Source organism: Peromyscus leucopus, chromosome 5 (genome assembly GCF_004664715.2).
Source record: "Peromyscus leucopus breed LL Stock chromosome 5, UCI_PerLeu_2.1, whole genome shotgun sequence".
Classification (NCBI taxonomy): Eukaryota; Metazoa; Chordata; class Mammalia; order Rodentia; family Cricetidae; genus Peromyscus; species Peromyscus leucopus.
The window spans coordinates 42,905,569-42,923,020 of record NC_051067.1 but is presented as its reverse complement, the minus strand read 5'-3'; positions in this window follow the sequence as shown (position 1 = coordinate 42,923,020).

The following is a 17,452-nucleotide window of genomic DNA, read 5'->3' as shown; positions in this document are numbered from 1 at the left end:
ATGTCTACCCAGGAAAATTCACTCAACCTGCAAGTAGTTTATTGTTTCTTTCTTTCAACTAAATCTGAATTGTTTACTTTGTTCTTGTTTTATGTTGTATCATGTTGGTTCTTTAAATTATCTAGGAGTAAGATAGAGTAAGTCCATCCTATTTCTGGATGTACCTATAAAATCCCACACAGAATGCCTAGAGCAGCTATGTGAAGATTTTTAAGCCAAACAGATAATAACAGGAAAATAAGATTTAAAAACCCTAGGATATAGAGCATTATAGAACTTGTACTAAGGTACTGAGTTTATCTTTTTTTTTTTTCTTAAATAAGTATTATTTAGCCAGAGCTCAAGGAAATCATAAACCTACTGGTAGAAACTGACACAGAAAAAGAGAGCTAGAGAAGTTGTCTGGTTGTGGTTCAATATACAAGAACAAGATATTCAAGTGTTAGAGTGGAGAAAACTCTGCTACCCCTACCCTTTTATCCCAGCTCCTGAAAACAGAAACAGAGGCGGAGAGAAGGTCATTCTCTTCCCAGAGCATCTGTTATCTCAAGGGATTACGGTAAACTTGAACTTCATTTCCTCCTCTCAGTTCTCCTCTTTCTTGCCCTGTGGTGGTTCGAATGAGAATGTATCCCACAGGCTTATATGTTTGAATACTTGGTCTGCAGTTGTGAAACTTTTGGAAAAAAATGGAAAGTGTGGTCATTAGAGGAGGTGTATCGCGAGATTCCCAATTAGCTCACTGTCTCATGGTTGTGCCTTAAGGTGTGAGTTCCCAGTTACTGCTCTACCATCATACCTTCCTGCCAGCTGCCATCTCCCTGCCAAGAACGTCATGGACCCTAATTAACATTCTGATGCCGTAATCCCCCAAAGACTTGTTTATAAGATGGCTTATCACATCAAAAGGAAAATAGCTAAGAAATATCTCAGTAAGAGTGCTGCTGTAAGAAGTGTAATACAGGGCAAATGGAGTCTCATTGTCGAATTTATATGACAATTATAACCTAAAGTGGAAAGGGTCAAACCTAATTATAAACAATAGTCCTATATTTTTCTTGAGACAGTAAAATATTGAATCTAAATAAACTGCAAAATGTTGAAACCTAAATTATCCAACAAGAAGTCTGTGAGATTGCATCTTCTAATAATATCAAAAATATACCCATAAAGTCTCACCAACATGACCACCTACTCTGAGCTTAACAAGGTTGAATCAACAAACATGCCAAACTGAATGGGGAAAACCCCATGAGGCCTCAAACCTACACAAAGAACTACCCAGTCAACCCAGTAAAGCTGGGACCAGAAGTAGTCCTGCCCAGAAAACAGCACACTGATTTATTTTCCAGTGATAAACAGTCTGCCATAAACACATACATATGGACGCATTAACATTATATAGACTCAACAGGCTCTATTTAGTAACATATATGTATGTAAAAATACAAATATGTGTGCACTAACAATTAATAAAATGTCCATGAATTTGAAGGTGAATGGAGAGGGGTATGAGGGAGGGTTTGGAGAAGGGAAAGGGAAGGGAGAAATGTTGTAATTAAACCACACTATCAAAAATAAACAACAAGAAAGAAGTCTGTGTGGAGATATAATAGATATATAATGTATAAAGTTGAATACTAAAATATTCCTGTAACCCCAAAGAAGGAAAGCATAACTATGAAAATATCAATATTATACTAAATGTAAGTTGGTTGAAACACACTAATTAAAACGTACAGCTTATCTGAGTGGATAAAGTTTGCGACCCAAAAACATATTTGATACAAAAACCCACTTCGAATATAATTATAGAGATTAAAATGTAAAAGATGGGAAAACAAACATAATGAAGATAATCTAAAGTTTAGATGATAGATATTTAGTGAACAATAATCTTCAAAAAACTGTAATATACTGGGAATGACACCCAGAAGCTGAATAGGTCATGAGGAGCTCAAATCACAAACTCACCGACCATGGACAGGTGAGGCTGGAAGCCATCTGGCGTCTATGATATAGCTGTGACTTTCTAAGAGTCTAAACCAATTTGGATGAATTCCCGCCATCTCGCCTTTGCACAGAACCCCTTCTTGGATATTAAATGACTTTCTTTTCTTAACATTCAAGTAACAAATATGTCCATGAGAAAATACACTGTTCTATTCAGCCTCCTTTTCTCAGCCACGTTGTGACCTACTAGGTCTGTAGAGCAATGGCTGTTTGTTTCAGTTCATCCTTTTTCAGACGACCATCAGTGCAGACTCAGTAACCTATTTTACACTCTCACATTTGCCTCCTCATCCTCCATAGACAAATAGACCTCTAAATTAATGGTAGAGAACTAAATCCTCTTTCCTTTTTCTCTTTCCAAGAATGTGTTGGCCTGGGTCTTGCCTGAAATGTGACTTTGGAAATGGTAGGCAACCTTAAGTAGGTCAAGATCAGAATCAATATAGTAGCAACTAGGCTGACTTTTTTCTACTGTCACAGAGTTTTAGCAATAGTGAGTTTTCTATTGGGAAGGAAGTTGAGAAGAATGTCATGAGCCATGTATATAGTCTCAAAATTATTCTTCTTTGTAGAAGAATGTTGATGTGTTCCATCAAAATACCAGTGCTCAGGAGGCAGAAAATCACCAGCAAATCAAAGGGCTCCTTCATTGTCTTTCCCTGTCACTATGTCCCTTCAATATGGCTTCATCCTGCTAAAACAGGTTAGCTGTGCCTGGCTTGAAGATGTTACAGAAATAAAGCACAAAGTAAGCTCCCTGGGGAGTAGAAAGGAGCCTCAGAATGATTTCTCCAATGGTTTATAATGCCTAGCAGCAGAATGCCTAGCTGTAATGGGGGTAAAAAGAAGTCCACTATGAAGAAACTGGTACTTTATGTTTTCCTAAAGGTGTCACCTCTGTCAAGAGTTCTCAAGTTCTGAGCTGAAGGAACTTTTGTCTCTTATGCTGGTAGATATCATGTAGACAAAAGATTCACACAAAGGCAAAATTTGCACTAGCGTGGGCTATGAATTTCCCAAGCACAGTTGTGTTAGAAGGTTTGGTTATTGGCCAATGGAAAGTGAAGCTGCCTGTCTTTTCTAGCCACATGTACTGTTGATGCCCTGCTTGGAGAGACAAGGTTTACAGGCCAGTCTTCAGATCCTTGACCAAATCTTAGCAATCGTAGGCTTGTTATTTGAAAGGAAGTTGAGAAGGTCATGAGCCTTGTGCATAGTCTCAAAATTAGTCTTGTTCATAAGTCATTAATTCCTTGCTCAATCCCCCACTGTCTTTCCACTGAACTCTGGAGAACACCCATGATCTTTAAACTGGCTTTTTCCCAAAGCAAACTGGTTTTGCTGTCCCTGGGGTAGTTCATGTTTGTTTGAAACTTTGTTCTCTGTTTCCCCTGATGCTCCCCCAACCCTGACAGACTGGCTTACATCTTTTCTTTGAATCTCACTCATCCCGCTTTTTTGAAAAGCGGTTCTTCTGCATGAGTCACATACATTTTCCTTTTCATTTTTTATAGCACTTTCATGTATCTGCCAAGTATGGGAACAGGGGCTCTAAGGTTAAGAACTCGTTGTCTGTGTATATCTTTTGTTCACAACTGGATTTCACACCTTAGAAGCCATGTTTTCTAGATCACAGCTGCTTCCTTATTGTTGCTGCAGAGCAGTTGAACTTTCAACTTCACAGGTAAAGAAGAAAATGCCAGCTTTTTGTGAATACTTTCTAAATGCATAAAGCACAGTGTTTCTTTGCATATGTAGCATGTTTATGCTTTCTACCTGCTTTATCTTTATCAAGAGCACAGCCCTGTGTACAGAGTAAAAACAACAACCTTCTTGTTAAATCTTTGAAAGTTGACTCTGTTAATGTCATGCTAACATCTGTATTTAAGTGAAAAATTACTATTGTAGGTAAAGAATTTCATGGATAGGATTTTTTATTGTTGACAACTATCAGTTGTCTCTTAGTAGTTGGTAATGAGACTTCCTGTGATATCTAGGGCACTTAAGGTGACAGAAAATGGACCAGATACCTTTCTATCTACCATGTATTGAATTTGTATTTAGTTATCTTAAACTTCTATACTGGCTAGTTTTATATCAACTTGACACACACTTTTTAGAAAAGGGAACCTCAATTGAGAAAATGCCCCCACCATATTGGCCTGTTAACAAGCCTGTCATACATTTTCTTGATTAATGATTGATGTGAAAGGGCCCAGCTCACTGTGGGTGGTCCCATGCCTGTGTTGGTGGTCCTGCGTCTATAAGAAAGTGGACTGAGTAAGCCATGAGGAGCAAGCCAGTAAGCAGCACCCTTCCATGGCTTCTGCAGCAATTCCTGCTCCAGGTACCTGTCCTGAGTTCCCACCCCGACTTCCTTTATTGATGGTCTGTGATTTGGAAATATAAGCTGAAATAAACCCTTTCCTACCCAAGTTACTTTTAGTTATAGTGTTTTATCATAGCAAAAGAAACCCTAGCTAAGACAGGTACTCATGGATTGTATGTGAATCTATTTTTTTTTTATTTCAAGAGAAATATGTAAAACTGAGCCGTAATTAGGAATGGTTATTTTAAGGATGTTGATTGTGAGTCAACTGTGGTGGTACACAGCTGTACTAAGGACGTTGATTGTGAGTCAACTGTGGTGGTTCACAGCTGTACTAAGGACGTTGATTGTGAGTCAACTGTGGTGGTACACAGCTGTACTCTTTACACTTGAGGATTTGGGACAAGAATTTGAGGTCAAATATGAGACTCCTTTTAAAAAAAAGAAAGTGGAAAGTATCTTACTGAGATGTAAGATGTGTGTAACATGAATCTTAAAGGATCTTATTAATAAAAACAAACCTGGAGCCAGGTATTGGGGTTAAAGCTGGAAGATCGGAGAAGCAGAACAAGCCATAGCCATCTCACCTCACTAGTTCTTCAGCTGGTCCTGTTTCCTCAGACTGGAAGCCTCTGAGTCCTCATCCAGGATGATCTCAGCTGAACTGCTGCTAAAAGCCTAAAAGCTTTTAGTTCCTGGTTTTCATGCCTTATATACCTTTCTGCTTCCTGCCATCACTTCCTGGGATTAAAGGTGTAAGTCACCATGCCTGGCTGTTTTCAGTGTGGCTTTGAACTCAGAGATCCAGACAGATCTCTACCTTTGGAATACTAGGATTAAAGGCGTGTGTGCCACCATTTTCTGGCCTCTATGTCTATCTAGTGGCTGTTTTGTTCTCTGACTCCAGATAAGTTTATTAAGGTGCACAATATATTGGGGAACACATTATCACCACAGATGTGTATGCTAAAAGCTACATGTCTGTAAGCACAGAACATGAGGAACATTCCCCAATACACAGAGCGAGATCTGGAGCATTCCACTAAGAAGTTAGATAAGCCACAGCCAAGCAAAGGCTCCTTCAATCCCTTCCCGGTCACTGCTGCCGTTACATATAATGCCATCCTCCTAAAATGGGTTATTTGTGCCTAGCTGTGAACTATGTATGAGTTGAATTCTACAGTTGTTTTTCTCTGTCTGCCTTATTTACTCTACATTTTATTTTAGGTATAATTGATACTGTTGTACAGAGCATTGTATTGTTTCATTCTCACTGCCTATATTTTTTCACTAGATAAACATCCTAGATTTATTCATTGTATGCTGAGTGACATTTATAATATTTTCAGTGTGAGACTATTACAAATAATGTGGAATTGACCACTTTTGTATATCTTCTGAATCCAGGCTGGTATTTTTCACGCATGCTCTAAAACTTTTAAACCTTGTTCTTTTTTAACTGACATAACATCTTAGTTATGGTAGACAGTATTATAGTTTGATAATTCTCAGTGTGCAATGATCAAATTGTAGATACTGACATTTCCATCTTCAATATTAATTTCCATATCTTAAGAACCTTGAAAGTTTCCTCTAGTTATTCTAACATGTAAATTTAATTGTAGATGACAGTTGTCATCCTTGTTCCCTAAAGGAGAAATGTGGTCCATTTCTACACATTACCCCTTGGTTGTGCACTGTCCCCACCTAGCCTCAAGTGATCTGTCCTCTACTCTCTACTTCTGCATATTGAGTCTTTTGGCTTCTATAAACGAGGGAGTGCATGAGTGTTTGTACCCAGATTATCTAACTTAACACAGTGTCCTCCATTCCAGTCCTTGTTGCTGAAAATTACAGGATTTCATTATTTTATGGCTGAATAATACTTTACTGTATGTATAGAAACTGCATAGTACTTCATTATGCAACTGTCTGGAATTACTTTTTCTATTGCTAGTCATTTACGCACACAGCAGAGGGTACCAGTGGTTCCCTCCAAATCCATTTTCCTATTCTTTTTTAGCAATAACTCTCTGATGCTGTAACTAGGGATATGGATGCCTAGAATGAGAACTACATTTTCCAATCTCTCTTATCGATAGAAGTAAGCTTGAATGTGACTGAGTTCTGCATAACAGGAAGTAGAAGCATCACGAGGCAGATGCCAAACACACACTCAAAAGACAGAACTTCAACAGACTTTGCCTTTTTGCTCTCTTCTTCCTTTGTGCTGTCTAGGAGCACACACTGCCATACTGAAGCTTCAGGGGGAGGCCCACAAAGCCTGGAATATTTGTTAGGATTGTATATACCCTGGAGTGCCTAATTGGGTTTTGGCTTGGAAGAGAAATGGAAGGCTTCCTCCTCCTCCTTCTCCTCCTCCTCCTCTTCTTCTTTTAAACTACAGTTGGTTTTCTGCCACTTATAACTGAGATAAAGGCTGTCTTATATAATTAGTTTCTAATTGTGGCCAGTGTACACTGCATAGTAATAAGCTTCCTTTCCTAGCTCTGTGAATCTATAATAAAATTCATGATAAGCAAAATTATTAACTTATGCTTAAGAATATACTAAAGTGCAGATACATTTCCTCCTTACATTAATTAGATATCAGTTTGTCAAATGTCTTTTCTAAAAACAACAACCAGAACAAATTAGAGCAAAAGAGCCAATGACAAACTCTAAATTTCATTTTCTTGTCTTTAAGGAAAGTAAATTAAGCAAAAAAAAGGTTGCTTTTTTTGGTGTGTTTGTGTGTGTGTGTGTGTGTGTGTGAGAGAGAGAGAGAGAGAGAGAGAGAGAGAGAGAGAGAGAGAGAGAGAGAGAGAAGGGGGAGAGAGGGAGAGAGGGAGAGAGGGAGGGAGGGAGGGAGGGAGAGAGAGAGAGAGAGAGAGAGAGAGAGAGAGAGAGAGAGAGAGAGAGAGAGAGAGAGAGATCATCATTCCAAAGTGCATGTGTGAATATCAGAGGAGAGCTTGTGGGTATTAACTCTCTTCCTCCACAGTATGGGTTCCAGAGTCAAATTCAAATCCCCAGGCTTCTCGGCAAAACCCTTTACCCACTGAGCCATCTTGCTGGCCTGGAAAGTTTTACTTGAAGAATTTAGTTTCTTTCTTTTTGTAACTTTCTGATTCACATTTTTTTTTACCCATTTTTCTATTTTAGACATTATAATTATCTTAGCCTTTTAATTGTAACTGATTTTATATGTTTTAAATGTAGCAGAGAGATGTTTCTTCATTCTTAGAGAGCATGTAGCATTACTGTACATCCTTCTTGCAGAAGAAATTTAGACACAAGTACTCAGGTTTCAAAATATTAAGTTAATGATTTGATTAAATTGTGATTTTACCTATTTTCTTTGGAGGAGACCAAAATAATCACTGTGTGAATAATGAATGTTTTATAAAGTCATAGAATTTCTCATTCATTAATTCCTCTAGTCTAAGTAACATTTTTACATTTATAAATATTGGTTTATACTCAGTATTTTTAAATAATGAATCAAGTTATTTTGGAGTTGTTCATGTGTATAAGAATTTTCACCTTTATTCATTTAATTTGATTAAAACTAGTTCATGAAAACTTTTTTGTTTTTAGAGTTTTTATTTTAGAATTTCAGATGAAATATTATGGACCATATCATTTCATATTTTTAAAGGATTCAAGAAAGTGATTATATAAGCTAAATTAAGCACAGCACCTGGCATATAACAAGTGCTCCATGGTTTTGAAAGTGCTAATAACATTGCAATTAATACCATTAGGACTATTATATTAAATCCACAAAACATTTATTGTCAGACAAGTATGTTCACAGTGTTTTGCAGATTCTCCTAGACATTCCCATGAATAAGCTGCTTAAGTTCTTCGACATCTTTGTTTTCTCTTATTTTGTGCCCAAGTGTGAAATTCATGAATCCATTTGTTTCTTCCATCTTCCATGGTGAACAGTTCTGTATTTCATTTCTTCCCTTGTTTCTGTAATGGAGAGAAGTCACAGTTAAAAAAAAAAAAAAAAAAAGAACAAGCATTTAATCAAGAAAAGGCACCACAAGCTTACCCACAGTTGAGGTTTCCTCTTCCAATACTGCTCTAGCCAGTGTCAACTTGACACAGAACTAGCCAGCACAGAGACCTTGTTCATGAAAACTTTTAATTCCTATTTTATCCTTTCTATGTCCCCTTAAGTAATTTTTAATTTATTTCACTTTCTGAAATTATATCAGTGGCACAAAATTTATGTACAATTCTTATGTATGTATTTTCTCATCATATTGCATTGGGAATAGAATTATAACAATACTGAATAATAATCAGCCGAATATCCCATGACAATGACTAGTTAGCTATAAAACCTTAAACTCACAAATATAAGATAGATAGGACATCTTCTTTAATATTGTAACTATAATTCTTGCTCGGTAATTGTTTTGTTATATGTATTTTTACCATGTTAAAGTTAAAACCTTCCTTTTTAAAAAAAAAGAAGAAAGGGGAAGTGCTGTGGATATCACTCTATATAAATAAAACACTGATGGCCAATGACCAGGCAGGAAGTATAGGCGGGACAAAGAGAGAGGAGAATTGGGGAAACAGGAAGAAGGAGGAGAGAGACTGCAGCCACCGCCTGGACAAGCAGCATGTAGAGACTCTGGTAAGCCACCAGCCACGTGGCAAGGTATAGATTTATAGAAATGGGTTAATTTAAGATAAAAGAGCAGTTAGCAAGAAGCCTGCCACGGCCATACAGTTTATAAGTGATATAAGCGTCTGAGTGATTATTTTATAAGTGGATTGTGGGACTGCGGGGCTTGGGGAACCTGGAGAGAAGCCCTCCAGCTACAACTACTTTTGCCCAACACAATCTCTTTACTAAATCAACACTAAATGTGATGTTTAAAGTGGGAATTTAATTAATTTTTAATTTCAAATTAAGATAGGATTGAAAAATATTTGTCTTGTTTAATATATGTTACATATAATTTATATATATGTTACACATTAGTAATTTATATATAAATATATATGATGAATTTCTACTTGACCACCTAAAACTGTCATCCTCATCATCTGCACTAGGTGTCATAGTTCATTTATGAAGACAGACAATTCTGTTTCCTTTTCCTGTGTAAGTTACCTTTAGAATTTCAAAAGGCACGTCTACTACTTTCTATCATTTTAATTAGAGCCTTGAAGTAAGCCATGTTAGAAGAGAGACTATTGAAAGATTATAGATTATAAACATGGGCTTCCATTTCTGCCCTCTTATCACAAATCTAATTCAGTAGGTCAAGCATAATGTTATCAGTTGGTGTATGTATCTTGATCATATTGAAAGAGCCTACTTCAAATCTTGAGACAGAAATTGAAAACACAGTTTATACAGGGAAATACTGTGGATTTCAATAGTTTGGAAAGCACTGTACAGAAAGCAACATGATTTGGAAATTGCTCCACAGTCATAAAGAAAATATTTTGGCCACTCTGAGAGACGTTCCAGACACTAATTTGAGTCTTATCCTAGCTACAAAATCTTTTCAGGTCAACAAAAAGGTCAAAAAACTGGCCAGAGTTCAAAATGAACATTCATTTGAGATTTGTGAGGAGGATTCAGATCTGGAGCCTCTGTGGACAGACCTTGGCTTCTCTGGCCGTAACTCACTCGTTATTGATACCATATGATTCAGTGACATCCGATGCTGTAAGGGTGATGCTTGCTGCCAACACACAAACCTTCATCTGGAGGGAGCATTCTGCTTTGGGCCTCTCATATTACAAAGATGTAATTTTTGTTATTTTTATTTATTTATTTTTATCCCTCCAAGGATGGGAGTTCCAGCCCTCTTTTCAGTATCTAGCTATTTCAGGCCCAAATGAGCAAAATATTTTTTTTTAATTTCAGAAACTATCTCTTTTAAGGTTATAAGATGGTAGGAAATAACCTTTGGGTCCTTAGTTTACCCCCAAGAAAAACTTTAAGTCTCTTTTTCCCTAAGAATAATCATATGAATATAATTTTAAACTGCTAAGGGCTGAGAGACTTGCTTAAACAAATTGCTGTAAGAAACTGTTGAGATGGCAATCTGTTCTGAAGATAGTGACCCTGCCCCAAGAGTTCAGATGAAGTTGTTCTTGGTTACTAAGAACATCTGCATAGTTGAAATGATGTATTGAATTCAGTTGGATGAAACAACTCCTGGCACATCCACTTCTGCCAGCCGTTGGCTCATTATTAATGCCAACATTGTGGTTTTGTGTGGCAAGATGCCAGTTAAACTGACCCTTGCTTACTGCTCAGGGATGCCCTCATCTTTGGGAGAGCTCAAATTATTTGTCTGACTCACTTGACTTAGATTAGTAAGGTTTCTCATCTCTAAGTATGTCAGTTAAAACACAACCAGGAGATGAAATAGGAAAATGAAGGGTAGTCTAGAGTGAGACCACCTAGTGGGAATTCAGTTAGGAATGCTTCAGGGTTAACCATTTGACTATATGGGATAAAGGTCATTATATCTTGGTAGTGTTTAGTGAGAGTAGGAATTTAAGCTTCATATTTCAGTATGGTTTCTAGGATAATTCAAAAGAAGGTGCTGTATGAAAGACTCTGACAGTGAAAAGTAATTAACTGGTGTTCTTCCTAAGGATGACAGGGAAGACACCCCAGTCTTTTCTCAGTGGCATCCAGGATACAAAACCTGAGCAATCTTCCAGACCTTTCTTTTTACACAGTCACCTAGTATTCTTTCACTGTATCTTATGGAACACGTGTGTTATTTGAGTGCATGTGGGAGATGTCAGAAAGTACAGAATAACTGAAGATATCTTTCAGAGCCAAGGGTTCCTATTCTTGTTACTGCAGCTGTGCAACAAATCGCCCCCTCCCCCAGCTCAGCTCATGAAAATGCATAAAAAGAAACTTGGTTTTTTTGGTTTTTGGTTTTTTTTTTAGAGATTTTGCATGTCATCATTTAGCCAGGGCACAGATAGTATTTCTACTTATGTCTAATAAACCATGCCCAGAGCATTAGGTGGACAGACACAATGACAAGGTAAACAATCCAACCGAGAGTAGGAATTGCCTGGATGTCTCATAGTATCTGATAGTTCATGCTGACTATAGATAGGCCCCTCACATGGTCCACTGGCTAGGCCATCTATGAATGGCCTCTGTACGTGGGCTAATATGGCCACCTTTATAGGACAGAAAGCAGCTGGGTTCTGAGAGTAACTGTCCTAAAAATTGATTAGAGAAGGGCCAGTGTTCTTACAGCCTGAGAAGGTACCTGACATCTCTTTCATTATGTTTTCCTGTTAGATACGTCACAAAATGCTGCCCAGACCAACACTATATAGTTTCCTTTAGCTGTGGAGGATAAAAAGACAGATAAATCTACCCTGTATATTCATCTGTTACTTACTGAAAAAGTTTATGGCATACAAAGAGAAAAAATAAGAATATTGTCCTACTTTTTAGGGTTCAACCAAGAAACTATAAAAACTAGATGCTGGTGTCTCACTGTAGCAATGTCAAGAAGAGAAATATCTTGGGTGAGTTCCCAAGGTGAAATTACTCTCCCTAGGCCTGTAGTTGAGAGAGAGCAGATGGAACATCAGCAGACATCTCTTTATAGAGTTCCCTGCAGAGCAAGCTTGAGAAATGCCGTAGGTGCTACACCTTGAGAGGTCAGCGTGAAGAATCCCCCTCTCCAGGAGCTTGCTGTTTGGTGGGTGTGGTGGATAGTCTCCACTTGCACCTTCACTGGATTTATAGTCACCTAGGACTTCTGGGTGTGTCTATGAGAGTTTTCCTAGAGATTTGCAGAAGGAAAAAGACCAACTCTGAATGATGGTGACGCTAGCCAATGGGCTGAGAGGCCAAGCAGAATGGGAGGGGCAGTGAGGAAAGTGGAGCACTGGTACCACTTTTCACTGTGTCCTGGGTGCCATAATGTGAGCCATTCTGTTCTGTCACATCCTCTCTTCTGTGACAGAATGAAACCTTAGAAACTGTAAGTCAAAATAAATCCTTCATTTTTTTGGTTGTTTCTGTAAAGCTCACTTACAGCACACAAAAGAGAATCTTGTGAAGATGGCCAAGTTTGCAGAACCATCTCACTGGGGATGTCACTCAGGGCACCCAGAAAGATCCAGCATCTTCAAATTCACCCCCTATAGAAATTGCCAAGACAACAAAATAGCCTTGACCCTCGAGTCCTGAAGCGTAATTCAGGAATATATACTCCCCCCTGATGCCTTAAAACAGCCAAAAGCTTTGGCCAAAAATACAAATGCTTAGAATGTTTCACCTTGGTTTAGGAGGAGAATGCATGTAAGATACTATGAAGTACTTGTGTGGTTAAATGGTGAAGAAGGCAGTAGACATATTAGACTAACATACAGAGCAGTAAATGTCAATTAAAAGGGAAGCTGTTAAATTGTACTTGTAAAGTCAGGGCATTCTTTGTTAGGAAAGTTCCAATAACATAGTTTTTAATAATCACCATTTTTTTTGTTTTTTTTTTTTTTCAAGACAGGGTTTCTCTGTGTAGCTTTGCACCTTTCCTGGAACTCACTTGGTAGACCAGGTTGGCCTCGAACTCACAGAGATCCGCCTGTCTCTGCCTCCCGAGTGCTGGGATTAAAGGCATGTGCCACCACCGCCCGGCAATAATCACCATTTTTAATATCAATCCTGTAAAGTATACCATTCAGATTTTGATCACCATGGTATAATAATTATAAGGAATTGCATGAATTAGGGACCTTTTCCATGTATTTTTAACCCACAGATTCTACATTTGTAACCTATGTGAATCATGATCAGACCAGTCAAATCTCTTACTTTAAAGTTTGTCAGTGGTTGGTTATAATTTATCTATTAATTCAGTTCTCACACTGACTGACAGGAAAGTACGTAGTTTGGTTTCTTCTTTGTTTTCCAGTGATTCACTTATATTAACATTTCCCAAAATGGCTCATTAAAAGAAGAAATTGACTAATAGATGGAGTGCCACAAAGATGAAGGTACATGAAACAATAAAAGCTGAGAACTAGAACTCTGTGATGGTTAGTTTTGTAAGTCAGCTCTGAGAGGTTAAAGATGTCTAAAAAGCTGGTAAAAACATTCTGGTTGTCTGATATCAACATTTAAATCAGCAAGCCAAGTAAAGACCAGATTAGCCTCATCAATGTAGATTTAAAAAAAATACAATATAATGAGAAAGTAGAATCAGGGAAATTTACCTAAGCTGAGTATCCATTCCTCCTTGCTCTTAGACAATAAGCAATCCTGGTTCTCAAGATTTTGGACTTGAACAAGGACCTAGACCATTTATCTCTCCACACCTTTGGATGGAGGCAAAACAAAGAAGAAATGTATATTTTAATTTATGCAAATCAAAATCTGAATGGTATCTTTTAGAGGACTGATATTATTTAGTGAAATGGTGATTACTAAAAACTGTGTTATTGGAACGTTGCATTTAAATATCCTGTTGGTGGCTGGGCAGTGGTGGCACATGCCTTTAATCCCAGCACTCGGGAGGCAGAGCCAGGTGGATCTCTGTGAGTTCGAGGCCATCCTGGTCTACTGAGCAAGATCCAGGACAGGCACCAAAGCTACACAGGGAAACCCTGTCTCAAAAAAACCAAAATAAATAAATAAATAAATAAATAAATAAATAAATAAATAAATAAATAAAAAATAAATATATATCTGGTTGGTTCTATTTCTCAAAGAACTTGAAGTGAAATTCAAATTAATATAAATTGAGTTATGGAAGAAAGAGCTATGAGAAAAAACTGACACAGTTTGAGTGACTCCAGATGGCTAAAAGGCAGAGTTAGAAATACCCAACGAAAAGGCTGTGATGCAAAGGCTTAAGATTTCTGGGAAAAGTGGTTTTGAAAAGATATAACTTTAAAGCCATTCTCGGAGATATTTTATGACTTTGAAAACACAGAAGATAGTGTGGGAAGCCAATCCAAACTGAGAAAGTAACATGACAATTCATCAAGATGTAATAAAGCTGATCACTCTGTGTTGTCCATAATAAAGTGAATATCATTTAAATTGCACTCAGTAAATTTTATTTTACTTTCAAATATTTTCATTAGTTACTTGAGAATTTCATGCAACATAATTCAATCATATTCACCTCCAACTCCTCCTTTTGACAGTGCCTAGTCCTCTCATTGTGTGTCACATTAATTTTTAGAATCCACTGACTCCAATTTGCCCTGCCCATACACTTCTGGGTTTGTGGCTATCCACTGGAGTGTAGTTAACCTACCAGAAGCCAAACCCTTTAGGAAAACTGACTCTTGCTCCCAGAAATTACCAACTTTCCATTGCTCCTGAGGGATAGGGGCTCAACTCCATGCTAGATTGCTCACTGGCTTGACCTTGTGCAGGTCGTTCGTAGATAACTGTAGCTGCTGTGGAATCATAAGTTCTCCAGTAGACACTGGACACTCTGGTCCTCTTGAACTCTGCCTCGTACAGTCTTTCTTTCCCATTTTCTAAGATAGTTCCTGACCCTTGAGGAAGGGAAATCATCTAGAGGTCTTATTGTAGCAAAACAACCCACTGACACTTTTTCTCTGTATTTTGACCACATGTTAGTTTCTTTGTAAACAACCCTCTACTGCATGAAGAAATTTCTCTGATGTGGTCTGAGAGCTCCTCTAATTTATGGGTAGAGGTGAATTTAGAAGGCAGTTTGATAGCCTTCTATGGACACAGCATCAATCAAATGTTTACAAAGAAGTAAAAACATTTTAATGCTTTATTGGTTTTCCTGGTTTTGAATTATGATACATATTTATAATCTATAGTGAAATAATTTCTACTATTTAAAAATGTGAGAGGTCACAGAATAATCATAACTTTATTCTTTACACAGATGTAGCCATAGGAAGAAAAATGTCATAACAGATATGAAGTGAGGTGAAAATGCAAGGATTCTGACTGAGTGATTATGAAGAATGAGGCTGGAGATTGTGGTGTGTATGCCTAGTAGGGAACAAAATGAACACAATTATTAGAGGAAGAGAGTCTTTGCATTGAGCCAGACTCCAACAGATGTCATCTAGAAAGAGAATCATAGGCTCTGGACACAGTGGCTGTAAGTAAATTGCTTGCAATTCTGTGGGTTGGGTCCCGGGTTTTGGCACCAACAATGTAAGTAAATTGTTTGCAACAACTCTGAGAAAGGTGTCCCGACTACCTGGGGAGTCAGGCAACACTTTGAGCTACTTAGGACAGCTATGATGGCTTGAACTTCAAGGATATTCTGCATAAGGGGAAACCCCTGCAGAAATGTAGCCCCTCAGGCTCTGGAGAAAAGTGTTACTTCAGCTCTCTCTTGCTATGTCCACTGAGAAGATCTCAACAAAGATCTTCTGTTCAGCTCCTCCTTGCTCTACTCTTTCAGCTCTCCCTTGTTTTGTCCACTGAGGGACGTCTCAGCAAGGATCTTCTCTATGCCAGTGAATGAAGATCTTCATACTCAAAACTCTTTTGAGAAAGAGATTTATTTGGGAAGGAGGAATCCAGGAGAGTAGCTGCCTCTACCAGTGTGGAGAGAACACCTTTTTTTTTTTAAACTGACCAGGCAGAGTGGTTTACACAGGATGTCTTGGAAGTGGAGTCAACCAGGAGTAGACTTAAGGCCCCGAGTTCTACTGTCCTGCTCTGTGGTTGGTTGGTTTCACAAGTCAGCTGGCCAGGGGCAGAGATGGTTCTGATCTGATTGAGCCAAACTGTGTGTCTTTCACTGGCCTTATCTGAGCCATCTTACCCTAGTTCTGGGCTCCAGGGTCAGGGTGGATTTCTTTAGTCAGCCCCTTTTCCCTGTAGTGGCTACCTAAGAAAGATTCAGTGATGTGAACTACTAGATGCAATTATATACAGAGATTCAATAGTGTGTAGTGTGACTGGAAGACAGCACACAAAAAACTAGATGTAAGCAAAACAAACATTTCTCATTCTCACACCATCTCATATAATATATCATTGATTTATTGGAAAGCCCTGACTTTTTTAACTACCTTTAAAAGGGTAAAAAAAACTCTGACCATTCTAAATCTTACTGGTTCCAGTCTTTTCAAATGAGTATTTGCCTCTTTAGTAACAAATGTCACCTTCTTTACAACTTTATAATAAAACACTGAGAGTTGTTTTATTCAGAAAATTAGCCAATAAAGGCAGCTAAAAGAAGAGTGTATGGCAGATGTTCTCGGCATTCAGGAAAAAGAACTGGTTTTAAGGAAGGATTATCAAAAGGTTCCAGCTGAGCTAGAAGACCAGGCCAAGCAGAGAGGCAAACAGCAGAATTCTTGTCCTTTTGTAGTCTAGCTATGAAGGTTATTGTTGTGTACTGTAAAAGACTCTAGCCATCCATCATGGTTGGTTGACACTATTTATTAAGTTGAATCAAGTACAGAAGAGAAATGTTCTTTATGATAGGCCAGATTCCATGAGTGGAAACTCCTTGGAGCCAGTTAGAAAGAGAATACACCCCAGTATTAAAGATTTTCCAGAGTCCTCTTCCATTTCACTTTCCGCCCCTCCCTAAGTCATTTGCCAAAGAAATTCCTGGATACTGAAATGGCCCCAGCTGTGCTCACAGGAAAACATCAGGGCAAAAACTAATCATCCTCTTTTCACTGACTCTTTTCTGAAGATGTGTGGAGTTCAGGGCAGGTACTGTAAGACAAGACAACAAACACCGCTGATATGTTTTAAAATGCTCCCCTTCCTGTGTCTGAAAGCTTTTTAGATAATGAATTAATGTAAGGGATTGAGTTAAATTTTACCTGTATTGGTATTAGGAAAATAGGTTATGGTGCTGTGTGAGGTTGTAATGAATATGGAAGAGATTGCTTGAACTGCACTCTGTAGTTTCCTATTAGATCACTTTGTGATTCTCTTCAAGTCATGCCAGACTTCTGATAGTCCTCTCTAACTGGCCACACAGACCTGCAGTTGTCCTCCAACAGATGAGCTAGGCCTTCCATGACTCGTGCAGGTATACCTTCCAATGAGGACGGCAGCTTTGGAAAAGGAAAGGTAATTGTATTCCTTTATTCCATCAGTTGTTGACA